At 46.8% G+C, this 14050-nt stretch overlaps 1 pseudogene across 1 annotated transcript; it reads right to left on the reverse strand.

Annotated features, from left to right (window-relative positions):
- Positions 1-491: 491 nt before the first annotated feature.
- On the reverse strand, positions 492-13687 carry LOC309643912 (large ribosomal subunit protein uL6 pseudogene; annotated as a pseudogene). The gene has a single exon. The product of its transcript is annotated as a large ribosomal subunit protein uL6 pseudogene (transcript).
- Between the last annotated feature and the right edge of the window lie 363 nt (positions 13688-14050).

Consider the following 14050-nt stretch of genomic DNA (forward strand, 5'->3'; position numbering starts at 1 on the left):
CTCACTTTGAACTCAACGTGGGGGGTTTCTTTGTCCCCAGCCAGGAAAATGAAAGGCAGAGGAAAAGCTGGGCAATCCCTTCTTTTAAAGGTGTTTAGGGTAAAGACGATTCTCTGTACTTTTCCCGGGGAGCTCTTTAGGGAAAAGAGTTGTTTCTCGTCCTGATTCCGTGACATGTATGTGCTCATGCTCCCCCCACTATAGTCAGGGGCACACCTGGGAAGTCGTGGAGTAAGGGGCGCTTCTGGGACCCTGCAAACGAAGCAACCCAGATGATTGTTTGGGTGACAGGTCATTACAGTGGCCTTTCTCTTCTGGGGGAGACTAAGGCTCTTGGGCAGGATGGGGCTGATGAGGCCCCACGGTGCACATGCAGCAGAATGAGGGCCAGGCCCCGCCTCGGAGGGAGGAGGACCCGCCCAGCTTCCCTTCCCAAGGGCTTCGTTCCCATGTGCTCAGGAAGACTGTGGGAGCCCGCACGATGTGCTTCTGGCCAGGGGAACATGTTGCTGTTAATAATAATAAACATTTATTGAGCATTTACTCTATGTTAGGCACTGTTCTAAACACTCGACATGCATCAGCTTAACAACCCTGTAAAACAGATGCTATTATTATCATCCCCATTTTACAGATGAGAAAACTGAGGCACAGAGAGGCTGAGTCACTTGCTCTAGGTCACCTGTGCAGGAAGTGCCAGACCCATGATCTGACCCCAATCAAGTCTGACTCCAGAGCCAGTGCTCTTAATGTTCACATCCTGCTGTCCCACGCCCTTCACTGTTTGGGTATCAAGGACAAGTATTCATCTCACACGTTGTTTATGCCTAAGTAGGTTCACATACTTGGTCACATTTGATTTCTTTCTACAACAGCCCTAGGAGATGGGTGGATTGAATAATATTGTCCCCATCAGATGCTGAGGAGACAGAGACAGGTCGAGCACGTTTGGCAGCGTCGCCTTACTAGTTAGTAATAAACTATTCAGGGCTCCTGATGTTGAGGGAACATTTGCTCCGTTGACCCACAAGGAGTTAATCCGGCGTGTTGGATTAGGAACAAGTCATGCACCAAAGGGAACTCAAGGTGTCAGGTGATTTATGACCCAGGCCTTACCCATCATGACCCGCTTATAGAATAGAATGGAATAATTGCTCAAGGTGCTTAGGGTTGCAAGGACAAGACACGGAGGCCTGGCTCTCCTCAGGTGATGGATGTTGACTACAAGGCCACAGGAGGAAGTACGGAGCCCTGGAAAGCATCTCAGCAGTGGCACAGCTGTGCCTTGTCCCAGTGCTGCCAACTCTGGCCGTGGGAGTGCCTTGGAGAAGTGGAACAGGGGCCAGTCCTCGCTGAGAACACCCTGTCTTCCTGTGGCCACCCCGACATGCTCTCTGTGAGGCCCTCATATTCAACCCCTGACACGGGGGGGCCTGAGGGTCTGGCCACCATCAATAAGGAGTGTCCCTTTTGGCCCACCTCCCTGGTGGCAGCCTCACTTGGTCCAGTGTGTGGATTGCTTTTGGTCTGGGCATCTTCTGTCTTCCAGCTGGTCCCGGGCAGGACACTATCCAAAATAACTTCACCAAAAGAGCCTCCTGGACCCCCTTCCTCAGAGCAGGACTAAGGGCTCGCCAGGCAGTAACCATTGGTGGCCTGTTAAACGCGATGCTAGAGCTAGAAGAGACCTTAGAAACCAGCTTTTAATTTCATTGAAAGGCCAAGTGTAGTGAGTCAAGACATTTGCTCAGGACCCCTGGGACTGTTCATAGCAGAGCTGGAAGCAGAGCTGGATGTAGAGCCCGGCTCCCGACTCCAGGTCCAACACACCTTCTGCTGCCCCCAGGAGAGGCCAAGGAGGGGTCTTCCGTCTGCTCCACTGAATGCTCGCTAAATGCTGCCCAGTAGTTAAAAAGAAAGAAAAGCAAGACTGTCTTTGTCCTAACATTTCTATACCTTCTCTTCCCCACCAAATCCCTGCTGTCTGATTTGGGGCAGACTTGGTACAGAAGGGGTGAGAAGGCATGAGGAAACCCCACACAAGAGCCAGGAATCTGTCTGCTAGAGGGAGAGACGTGGGAAGCATCAAGCAGGTGGGTGGGTATCAGACAGACACCACGTATCTTCGATCCAGAGGCACTGCCACCCAATGCTGCCCAGGCTTCCTGGCACTGTCGGCCGCCTGCCCTGCCCCACCCCCCAGAGGGATAATGCAGCCAGAGGCCACGCTAGAACCTGTGAGGCATGGAACACCAAGTAAACAACCCCCAGGAATTTCTCTTACTTGAATTTCAGCTCATTTACTTGGAAGCATCTGTCCTCCCGTCTGGCTGGGGAAAGGGAGAGTAGGGGTGGGAAAGGCTAGGATTACAGTGTCCTTCTGCCTAAAGGAGGCTGCTGGTCGAGAGTACCAGTGGTTCCCTAACACTCTTCCCAGCATGTTTGCTGGGGGTATTGCAAGGACAGAGGGTGAGGAAAGGGCTGCAAGGTCAGGGGCACGGTCTGGGCAGGCTACCTTCCTCAGAAATGTTCTCAGTCTTCCGCCTATTTTATACATAGTAGTTTGTATCTGTTAATCCCATACCCTGAATTTGTCCCTCCCCCCTTCCCTCTCCCCTTTGGTAATCACAAATTTGTTTTTTATGTCTGTGAGTCTGTTTCTGTTTTGCATATACATTCATTTGTATTATTTTTTAGATTCCACATATAAGTGATATCATACGGTATTTGCCTTTCTCTAACTTATTTCACTAAGCATATTATTCTCTACGTCCATCCATGTTGCTGTAAATGGCAGAATTTCATTCTTTTTCATGGCCAAGTAGTTAATATATAAATATATATAGGTATATTATATATATATTATACCTATATATATTATATACCTGTACCTATATATATTTTATATATACCTATGTATATTAATCTATATATTAACTATTATATATATTATATATAATATAATAATTATTATATAATAATATTATATTATTATTGTATATAATATTACATATTATTATATAATAATTATATATAATGTGGTATATATATATATATATATATATATATATATATATATATACATCTTCTTAATCCAGTCATATGTTGATGGCACTTGGGTTGCTTCCATGTCTTGGCTATTATAAATAGTGCTGCTGTGAACATAGGGCTGCATGTATCTTTTTTTTTTTAATTAATTAATTTATTTTTGGCTGTGTTGGGTCTTCGTTGCTGTGCACGGGCTTTCTCTAGTTGCGGTGAGCGGGGGCTACTCTTTGTTGCGGTGCACAGGCTTCTTGTTGCGGTGGCTTCTCTCGTTGTGGAGCACAGGCTCTAGGCGCACGGGCTTCAGCAGTTGTGGCACATGGGCTCAGTAGTTGTGGCTCATGAGCTCTAGAGCACAGGCTCAGTAGTTGTGGTGCATGGGCTTAGTTGCTCCGCGGCATGTGGGATCTTCCTGGACCAGGGATTGAACCCGTGTCCCCTGCATTGGCAGGCGGATTCTCAACCCCTGCGCCACCAGGGAAGCCCCAGGCTGCGTGTATCTTTTCTTTTCTTTTTTTTTGCATGTATCTTTTCAAATTACTGTTTTTGTTTTTCTCGGATATATACCCAGGAGCGAAATTGCTTGGTCACATGGTATTTCAATTTTTAGCTTTTTGAGGAACCTCCATACTGTTCCCCAAAGTGGCTGCACCAATTTACATTCCCACCAACAGCGTATGAGTTCCCTTTTCTCCACATCCTCACCAACATTTGTTATTTGTAGATTTTTTGATGATAGCCATTCTGAACTTCTGTCTGCTTTAAACGGTGGATTCTGCCTAAATTTTGTTTCAGGTGAAGATCCTGTTGCTAAAACGTTTTGAGAAGCACTAATCTAGTGAGAAGATGTAGGAAGGGAGAGGACATGGTTTTAGGCAAATACCTGCCACTGGCTTTGGAGTGACCTTCGTCAAGGCTGTTCATCCCTTGGTCAGACCTTGGTCATTTCCACTTGGAGAAAGGCTCACCTGGGCTCTGTCGTCTCCTCCCTCACAGCCTGAGTAGGCTGCCTTCCTCGGAGACGTTCTCAGTCTTCTGCCTGTGTTCTTAGGCCAGCCCCACAGCTCCCTGCCCTCCAGGCTCCCCCACCTGCCTACCACCCCATCCCTAAAGTCTTTCTTAGATGGGCTCAAGGGTGTGACACTAACTGAAAAGATTAAAGATTAAAAGATTAGAAAAATGATTCCAGATCAAGGTGTTATCATCACATAAATTGGCAAGGAAGAAGATTGGAGGGGGTGAGGGAGAGGGCAGGAAGTGGGAGGAGGGATTCTGAGCCTGCGAACACTTCCAGGGCTACTTTTAGCAATTAGCATTTACTGTCTAGTCAAATGAGCTTCGTAGATCCAGTAGAAAGGGATGCAGAGAGTTTGAGGCAGCTCCTGCTGGCTCTGGTTAGGTAGAGTACACTAATTAGAATTGGGTGGGAAGCCAGAAAAGACGTAATTACTCATCTGATTCCAAATGAGGCTCATTGAACCAATGGGAAGCTTGCCACGGTAACACACTCTGTTGGAAAGGTCAAAGTCATCAAATGAAAACTGCAGGCAGATCAGGAGTGTACCCTTACAGTCAACGGAGGACTGACAGGTCTCCATAAAAAGGACTGGCACCTTTGCTGACTGTTGAATTCCCAAACGCAAGCCTGCTCTCCAAATTCCATGACTAGCAAAATACTCCACCTCCCCCGAGTGCCTCCTTGCTGTTCTGTGCAGTGTTATCTATTAAAGGAAAGATGACTTTTCAAAACAGCACTCCCTATGTAGTAGGTGTTCAGGTGGGGGGAACTTAAGTGATTTAGGGAGTAATGATGATGACGAAGAAGATAAAGATAAAATGGGGGGAAAAACCCACCAAGTATAAACAGATCAACAAATCTGGATTTTTAGAAAATGGTTTTTGGAGAATACCTATTCTCCCCAAAATAGAGGATATGGAAAAAAAAAAAACCACCTAACTTTTCCATTAAGATTGTTAGGATTGGGCTTCCCTGGTGGCACAGTGGTTAAGAATCCGCCTGCCAATGAAGAGGACATGGGTTCGAGCCCTGGTCTGGGAAGATCCCACATGCTGCGGAGCAACTAAGCCCATGCGCCACAACTACTGAGCCTGCGCTCTAGAGCCCGTGTGCCACAACTACTGAAGCCCGTGTACCTAGAGCCCATGCTCTGCAACAAGAGAAGCCACTACAGTGAGAAGCCCGTGCACCGCGATGAAGAGTAGCCCCCACTCGCCACAACTAGAGAAAGCCTGCGCACAGCAACGAAGACCCAACACAGCCAAAAATAAATAAATAATTTAAAAATAAATAAATAAAGTGGGTGCTTACTCTAGGTTTCTTGGATACTGAGCCATCTGGGACTGGATGGGAGTTCCCGCCTTCTCCCTATAGGAGGTGCTGCATCTCAAGTAAGCCTGCAGGCCCAGGGGTTCTTTCCCTGACAGGATAGTCTCTAATGTCCCACATTGGTGTCTAATATCCTAAGATCTGGGCAGTTGGCATTTTCAGACAACTCCTGTAGACAGCTGGCAAATACAGACTGCCTGGCACCGCTGTCAAGTTTGTTCTGGCACTTGTACTATGTGAAGAAAGAGTGACGGTTGGGGTGGGAGCCTCCGTTGCCACACAGACCCACAGTGTGGGCCCTGCAGCTTCCTGGCCCCTGTGTGTCTCTCTGTGGGAGGCTGGGTAGATCCAAGGGACCTTAGCTTTCACTTATTTGGTAGATCCTTGTTTGATTCATTTACCCTATCCCCAAGGTAGCGTATTCCTTAGCCCATACCTGTGACATCATGGAATTTGTCTTGGACCCTAGTAAGAGGGACCCATCTTGCGTGACACCTTGTTTGCAGAGATGGGTTAATGACATTCGCCTTAAGGGACTGGGGTAAAAATTCACTTGACGAGCCAGGCCCAGAGGCAGCAGCCTGAATAAAGGCATGAAGTTGTGCCTGGGCTTGGCATACTCAGGAAATGACAAATGCAGTGTGGCTTTAGTGCTGAGTGCCTGGCGGGGTGGGGATAAGAGGTGACAGATGACGCTCGAGAGGGATGTGGAGCTAAAGAAACTTTTCTTTCCTTGAGAGGAATTGAATATCTGTAAAGGCTTCTAAGCTTGGGAATGACAGGGTCAGCCTCCCCTCCCCCCAACCTCTGGTCCCCTGGAAAATACTTAGGGCAGGCAGTGTGAGGGTGGGCTGGAGGAGTAGGGAATGGTTGTTAGGGAGTGAAGGCAAACTCTGATGAGGCTCAAATAGAGCCATGAAAGTGGGGATGGAGAGAAGGGGTCTTTCTTTTTTTTAAAATTTATTTTATTTTTATTTATTTATTTTTGGCTGTGTTGGGTCTTCGCTGCTGCGTGCGGGCTTTCTCTAGTTGTGGCGAGCGGGGGCTTCTCTTTGTTGCGGTGCGCGGGCTTCTCATTGTGGTGGCTTCTCTTGTTGCAGAGAACGGGCTCTAGGCACACAGGCTTCAGTAGTTGTGGCTCGCGGGCTCTAGAGCGCAGGCTCAGTAGTTGTGGCGCACGGGCTTAGTTGCTCCGCGGCACGCGGGAATCTTCCCGGACCAGGGCTCGAACCCGTGTTCCCTGCACTGGCAGGTGGATTCCTAACCACTGTGCCACCAGGAAGCCTGAGAGTAGTGGTCTTTCAAAAGAAGAATTAACAGGATTTGATGGCCGTTTCCTAGTGGGGAGGGATGCATTTAAGGAAGGAGTTGAAAGGAAGAAGAAAAGCAAATGATGCTCAACAGACATTATTTTTCTTCCTTTTATTCCCTCTAGAGGACAGAGGTTAGAAGGTCTTGTCTAGAGGACAAGGGCTAGAAGGTCCTTTCTGGGGAAAGGGCTGACTGGCTAGTTTTGAGAGACCAAGATGGAAGCCTTGGTTCTAGGGCATTAAAAGGTCCCCTGAGCCTTTTCATCTGGCCTGGTGGCCCTGTTTGCCCACTTGCCCACAACTGTCCATGTTGGGCCCCAACATGCATCCCTGTCCTCCTTGTTAAAAGACAAAGAATACCAATGACCATTACTATGTTGAGACCTTATATAATTTATCTAAAAAAAGAATCTGTTTTCAAGAAGAAGAGGATCAACCATTAAATACGGAGCTGACGTTTGGCAGGCACCACAAATCTATCTATCCAGATAATATTTTTCAATACAGGGCTTTTCTTTCATCTTTAAAATATCACAGGTAGGCCCAAGGAATCATCCGGCATCTTGTTGTCTCTGTAGTCGGACAACTTAGATCTTATTAATCAGCCTGCTGAACAGCTCCTTTTTCAGACACATAGATGCTATCCAAAATTTTTCTGGTATTTTTGTTTTTAACAGCCATGGCTTGCTGAATCAATGCAGCTGAGTTTGATGCAAGTTCAATGTTGTTTCCTTCAAGAATTAACTCATCTTTATGGCCTTGAGAACTGAACAAGCAACGCCTGGCCTTATCTGAGCCCTGTGGATGTATTGATATTTTGTTCCCAAGAAATTTTGGAAATAACGTTGATGGGGAAGTGAGTGTACACAGACCTCACCTTGTAACGAAAGCCCAGGGTAGCAACCTTGATCGTGTTCTGTTCATGGCTACAGAGTGCGAACAATAGCCAGTCCCTTTCTAGTTCCCTACTGTTTGTCAACCTGGAGCTGCTTCTTTTTCTTTCCAAGGAGACTGAGTTCTACATTTATGTCACTGAAGTCCCTCTGCAGGTTTCCGCTGGGGTCCTTCACAATAGCTGTGCCTCCCTTCAGAGTGAAGTCGATATTTTCTGGAATGTTGACAGTCTAATTGCTGAGAATGGTCTTCATTCTTGCAGTAGATGCAGCAAAGAGAGCTGTGTGTTTAGGTTAACCCTGGTAAGCAAGCACAAAGCGTGGCGAAGCTGTGTAGGGAGAGATGGGACAGGTTCAGCATTTGCTGGGAAGAGGCCTAATGCTTTACATACCTGTAAACATCTCATTTAATCCTCCCAAGACTCTTTAGGCATTGGTGTTCTTGTTTCATAGTCCAGGAAGCTGTGGCTCTGAGGTTAGACAAGTGACCATATCTATCTGAAGCTGAAGCTCTTGAGCTGCCCCCAAGATGCATTCCTGGGATGGGCAAGGGGGCCAGTGGTCCTGGCTGTGATTCCCAAGGGGCGCTCCCTCTGTCCAGTGGTTACTTGATGCTGATTTCCTGAGAATCCTCATGTGGTCTTGAGCCCAAACCAATGGGCCCTTTGACCATCCTCATTACAACCATATGTTAGGATAATCAATACGAAATTGAAGCAAGATGGTTAAATATATCCCCCAAATCAAAATACATTGCAGCACAATTTTTATCTATCAGTAGTAAATTAAAGCAGGCAGCCTGTCAGAGTACCGGATTCTCCTTTGGCCCGTGTATAGTTATTGGTTTTCTTACTACAAGCACAGTGCCACTTCTTGATCCCTGTGACTATATTATAAACAGATGCCAAAAACCAGCAGGTCATAGGCTATATCCGGGCTACAGACGTGTATTATTAGGCCTGGAAGGTGGCTTTAATTTTCTTGTTTTGAAAAATTGAGATAGTTATCAACAATGAGATAAATATTAAGAAATTTCACCTAAAAACCTTATTCTGACTTCTTTTGAAGACCCAAGATCTACTTTCCCCCCATAGCAGCAGTTGGCTGGAACCAGCAGCTAACCCCACAGCTGTCCCTGGCCCTGGCCTGTTGGCCACAGTCCCCTGGAGCTTGCTTCATTCACCTAGGTTTCCTGCCTGGCCCTTCTAGGCATCTGGGTTATGGCTTCTGTATGATGCTGATGGAGTTCCCTAATTAATTACTTATGTTAGATCGACTTAACGGTATGAACACTATGAGAAGAGTGTCTGCCCCAGGACCCGAGGTCTATGGTTATGGATGTGATGGTGTGGGTCCTAATGTTAATCGAGAGAAGTGCTGTGGACCTGTAAAACATGAACGTTCTTACATCCCAGGGCAAATGCTCCACAGCCAGCCCAGCTGACTCCAAATCCTGTTGGGAGCGAGCACTTCCCCTGGTCCTGACCCCAAGCCCCACCCATACCCAGAAGCCAGCCTCTCCAAGGATTAGCCCTTCTCTGCTCCAAAGGCACGAGCCAGATTAACACCAACAGCATGGTGTTAATCCGGCCTGCCCTACCCTGGGGTGGGTGGTCTTCAGCTGCCAGATGAAGTGACAGAGATCCTGGAAAAACATTGTCTGCAACAAATCCAGATTCCTGAGACGACAGCCTTGCAGACTGGCTCTGGGTGCCAGGGGGAGGAAAGTCCAGAGGGAAACTGTACCTGAAAATTCACATCTCTTGTCCAATTATGGATTGGTTTCTTTTTTTTTTGGTCTTTGACTTTATATAGCTCTTTGAATTTGCCTTAGAATAAACAATTATAGTAAACATCATCTATTTTTAAAAAGTTTTATTGAGATGTAATTCATATATTATACAACTCACCCATTTAAAGTACAATCCAATGGTTTTTGATATATTACAATATTAACTTTTAAAATTTGTGGTAAAGCATATAACATAAAATTTGCCCTTTTAACCATTTTTAAGTGTACAATTCAGTGGCATTGATTACATTCATATGCTGTGCAACCGTCACCACTGTTTTCAAAATGTTTTCATCATCCTAAACCGAAACTCTGTGACCATTAAACAATAACTCCTCATTCCCGCCCTCCTCCCCAGCCCCAGGTAACCTCTAATCTCCTTTCTGTCTCTATGAATTTGCCTTTTCTAGATATTTCATATAAGTTGAATCATATAGTATTTGTCCTTTTGTGTCTGGCTTATTTCACTTAGCTTAATGTTTTCAAGGTTCATTCATGTTGTAGCATGTGTCAGAACTTCATTCTCTTTTATGGCTGAATGCTATTCATTGTGTGTACATGCCACAGTCTGTTTATCTATTCATCTGTTGATGGGCACTGGGATTGTTTCCAACTTTTGGCTGTTGTGAATAATGCTGCTGTGAACATTGGTGCACAAGTGTCTGCTCGAGTCCCTGCCTTCAGTTCCTTTGGGTGTACATGCCTAAGAGTGGAACACCATCCACTTTGGACTTCCTCTCCCATCCTGGCTACTCACACCAAGAAAATTAACTCTGATCCTAAAAATAGACAGAGATTTAGGGGAAGCTGACCGCGGCGTGACCACTTAGGGGTACCTGAATCCTTTGTCTCTTCAAAGCCACAAATGAGGGACTTCCCTTGTGGCACAGTGGATAAGACTCCGCGCTCCCAATGCAGGGGGCCCAGGTTCGATCCCTGGTCAGGCCACTGGATCCCACATGCGTGCCGCAACTAAGAGTTCGCATGCCACAACTAAGGAGCCCATGTGCCGCAACTAAGGAGCCCGCCTGCTGCAACTAAGACCTGGGACAACCAAAAAAAAAAGAAAGCCACAAATGATATCACTCCTCTGTTTGCAAATAGCCAAGCCCCCATGGAGGGCAGTGTGTGGGGACTCAGACACCCTCAAGGGGACCCCTGCTCCTCCCCTCCTCCCTGAAAGGGCAGAGAAAGAACAATCACCCCTTTGTGAAGAGAGTGGCCATTTAGGAGGAAGGAGAGAGGAAATTGGCATGTTGAGCTTTTTCAGGGGACCAGGTGCTGGAACAGGTGTTGCACATCTGTTTGCTTATTTAATCCTCTAGAGTATCATTGTTCCCATTTTCTAGATCAGGAAACTGGCTTAGCGGCAGAAACTGAACATGCCACAACTAGGGAATGCAAGCAGCTGACGCATGCTGAGAGGGGTGGGAGGGAGAGACCGCTGCTGCTGGGGCTCAGGGAGTTTGCGTGGAGAAGGTGGGCCCTGAAGCTGGACCACGAAGGATAATCTTATTTCCACAAGAGGATGGGGCAGGGAGGGGGCAGCAGGAATAGATGCTGTCGAGCAATATGGAAATTGGTTTGGAATCCTTTCCTGTTGTAGCTGGTTAAACCCCACGGTCTAGAAACTCCTGCCCTAGACTACAGTGCTGCAGAGGCAGGGCTTCCTGGGACACAGACTCAGATGGAGGTTACAGAGCAGGATGTTGACTGGGCAGTGCCACTGGGTCCACCCCTGTGGAAGGGAGGGGGAGGGGAAGGGGAAGGAAGGGAGCGGGAGTGGCTGGAGGCGAAGCTGGACTAGGGCGCCTGCCCAGTGAAGGCCTCCACTCGCTCATGGTGAGCTCTGGAGCTGGGTGGGCCCTTCAGTTGTCCTAGGCGGGCCCAGGGAGCCTGGCCTTTCTTTCCTGCATCGATCAGTCACTGGATATGGGCTGCCCTTGGGAAAGTGGCGTGACCTTGAGTGAGACAATAACCTTCGACCAAGATAATCCCCAAAGAGGGTTGACAGCTGAGACCTATCATCTGACAACCTTCCCAGCATCTGGGGAATCAGCTTTCCAGTTCCAAAGGGGGATCTGGTGGCACATCACAGGGTCCCCATGAGCTGACTCTTCAAGGGTCCCCTTACCCTATCCTGCATTGCAGGCTGAGGACCGTCAGATTCCTTGGGCCTCTTGTCTCTCCTCATCCAGGCAATGGTTTAAAAAGAATCAGCTTAAATGTGTTGAGCGGTTCATATGTGCAAACGTCTTTGATACTAGAAAAGTGTATAAGTTCTTATTAATTAGTTTATTTGATTGATTAAAAAGAATATGTTTATTCATCCAAAATGCAAAAAGTTAAATGTATATATTTAACATATATTTGAAATATAAAATTGTATTCTGATATTATTATTACTTTTAAATGGGATCCCCAAGGAAAATGTTAAGACCCCCATAACCTTTCCAAACAAAATGAACAAATCCCCAGCCCACTGGGGATTCAGAGCAGGAGTGGTTTTTATGTCAATGGAGAAAAAAAAAAAAATCAAAGCCTGCAGCTGTCCATGCTGCAGCCTTTGCTCCAGCTGCGCACATCTTTCCATGTCTCTGGACTTTCTCACTTCAGTGTGAGTAGTTAAGTCTTAAGGACCTGGGGGATTAGTCTCAATAAGCCTGTGGGTACCGCCTATGTGTCCAGAGGAATGAGCAAAGCGGGTCTTTGGTAACATTCCGTATCTTTTTTTTTTGCAAATGGCAATTAAAATTGACTTAAACAAAAAGAGAAGATACTGGCTCCTGGCTCATGTGCCTGAAAAGCCCAGATGATTTCAGGAATGGCTGGATCTGGGGGTTAAAATGTCATCAGATCCGAGCTTCTCTCTGTCTTTTGGCTTTGCCTTGTCTCAGCTGGCTTCATTTTCAGATAGGTTTTTCTCTTGCAATGGAAGATAGATGTAGCAGCTCCAGATTTTCCAGGTTCACGTTCAGCTGGAAAGAGCAAGCTTCTTTTCCAGGAACTTGAGCAAAAGCCTGGTGGTTTGATCAGCTTGAACAGCCCTAAGTCATGAGTCTGTCAGAGCCAATTACTATGGCCAGAAGAATGAGATATGCTGATTGTCATGTGCTACGTCCCCATAATCATAAAGAGATTATCCTCTTCCTGTCCTCTTGAACATATGGACTGACCTAATTAAAGTTAGAAGCTATAGCCAGAAGAAGAGTGTGGCAGACACAGTTGGTTGCTGTGGGTGATTTGGTGGAGTTGGAACTCAGTATCCTCCATCTTTCTTCTGGTGTGCCTTCCTGTACTGCAGGGGATTGAGAGCTAACCATTACATTTCCCAGACTCTCTTTCAGCTATAATTTCTGCTGTGATTTGATCCTGCCCCTTGGATGCTCTTTTATAAAGCTGGACCACTGAATTGAGATGGGGCCAAGATTCTGCCAGCAAATTCAGTTGGGTAGGTGCTTGGTTTTCCTGTAGTAGCCACGGTGGAGATCTCAGTGCCCAGTTCCTGGCCTTGTGGGTGTCAAGAGGCAGCGTGGGCCATTTGTTGAGCTGGTGTGGTCCACGGCAGACACCATGTAGTCAAGGAGATGGCAGCAGTACCCATGGCTTCCTGACTGTGGCCATGGCAGTGTGGTCCGGGAGCCTTTGGCTTTCTGAGTACAGACAGGCAACAGCTTGCTTGGTGGCCCAGTTCTGCGGGTGACTTTAGACCTTTTTCCTGAATGCTCAGCCCAGAATCTGCTTCTTCAGCCTGATTTTGTTGGCCAATTAATACCCTGAAACAAATTCCTTCTGCTTCGTTTAGTGAGAATGAGCTTTCTCCTCTGCACCCGAACCCTCTTGCCAATCCTACAGCTGTCTCTTCCGTGCCACCCCCTTGTACCCCTGCCTCCTACTTCTTCCCGGCTGGCAGTGCCCAATCCCACTAGAGAGGCTGAAGATCTTTTCCAGCCTCTTTTGCAGCTGGGTCTGTGTTGGACATGTGTGTGTGAGGAGGGGAGCATTTGGGATAAGTTTTCTGCCCTAATAAAAAGACATTTAAGAAAAATCTTCCCACCTGCTTTTGGATGTGGTTGGGAGAGAAAGTGCTGTGTGTTGCTGAAGTGGCCCTTGTGCAGCTCTGTGGCAATAAGTCTGAGGACATAAGCCAACCCCTGCGCCACTAAATTAAGAAGCCTTGGAACAGGAAATTGTACGAGAATTTTCTAAATTTTCTATTGTTTAAGCCACTTCCAGATGGGTTATATGGTTACCTGCAGCTGGAAGCATCCTGACTGACTGACATCTATCTATCTATCTGTCTGTCATCTATCGAGACATCTAGAGAGAATGGAGATGGGAGGTGGAGGGGGATAAATTCCAATTCTGCTAATGCCCCTTGTGGAATTAATAGCACCTGCGGGTGTAGGTGGGAAGCCACAGTCTTCATTGTGGGGGAGATTCAGACACTACTCTTTCGGCTTCTTTAGTGCTGAGTGTATCAAGCTTGGCAGAGGGGAGGTAGTAGTGACTTCATTGCTGGTTGACATGGGTGGTGCCACGCTCATAACTCCCATCCTCATTTACAGTTCATGAATAGTATAGCTCTTACACATGCTTTTCCAAGGCTGCTTCTGCCTATTTTTATGTGATCTTCATAAAAAATCTTCAAGGTGGTAGGGCA

The sequence above is a fragment of the Balaenoptera physalus genome (assembly GCF_965194825.1).
Source record: "Balaenoptera physalus genome assembly, chromosome: 15".
Classification (NCBI taxonomy): Eukaryota; Metazoa; Chordata; class Mammalia; order Artiodactyla; family Balaenopteridae; genus Balaenoptera; species Balaenoptera physalus.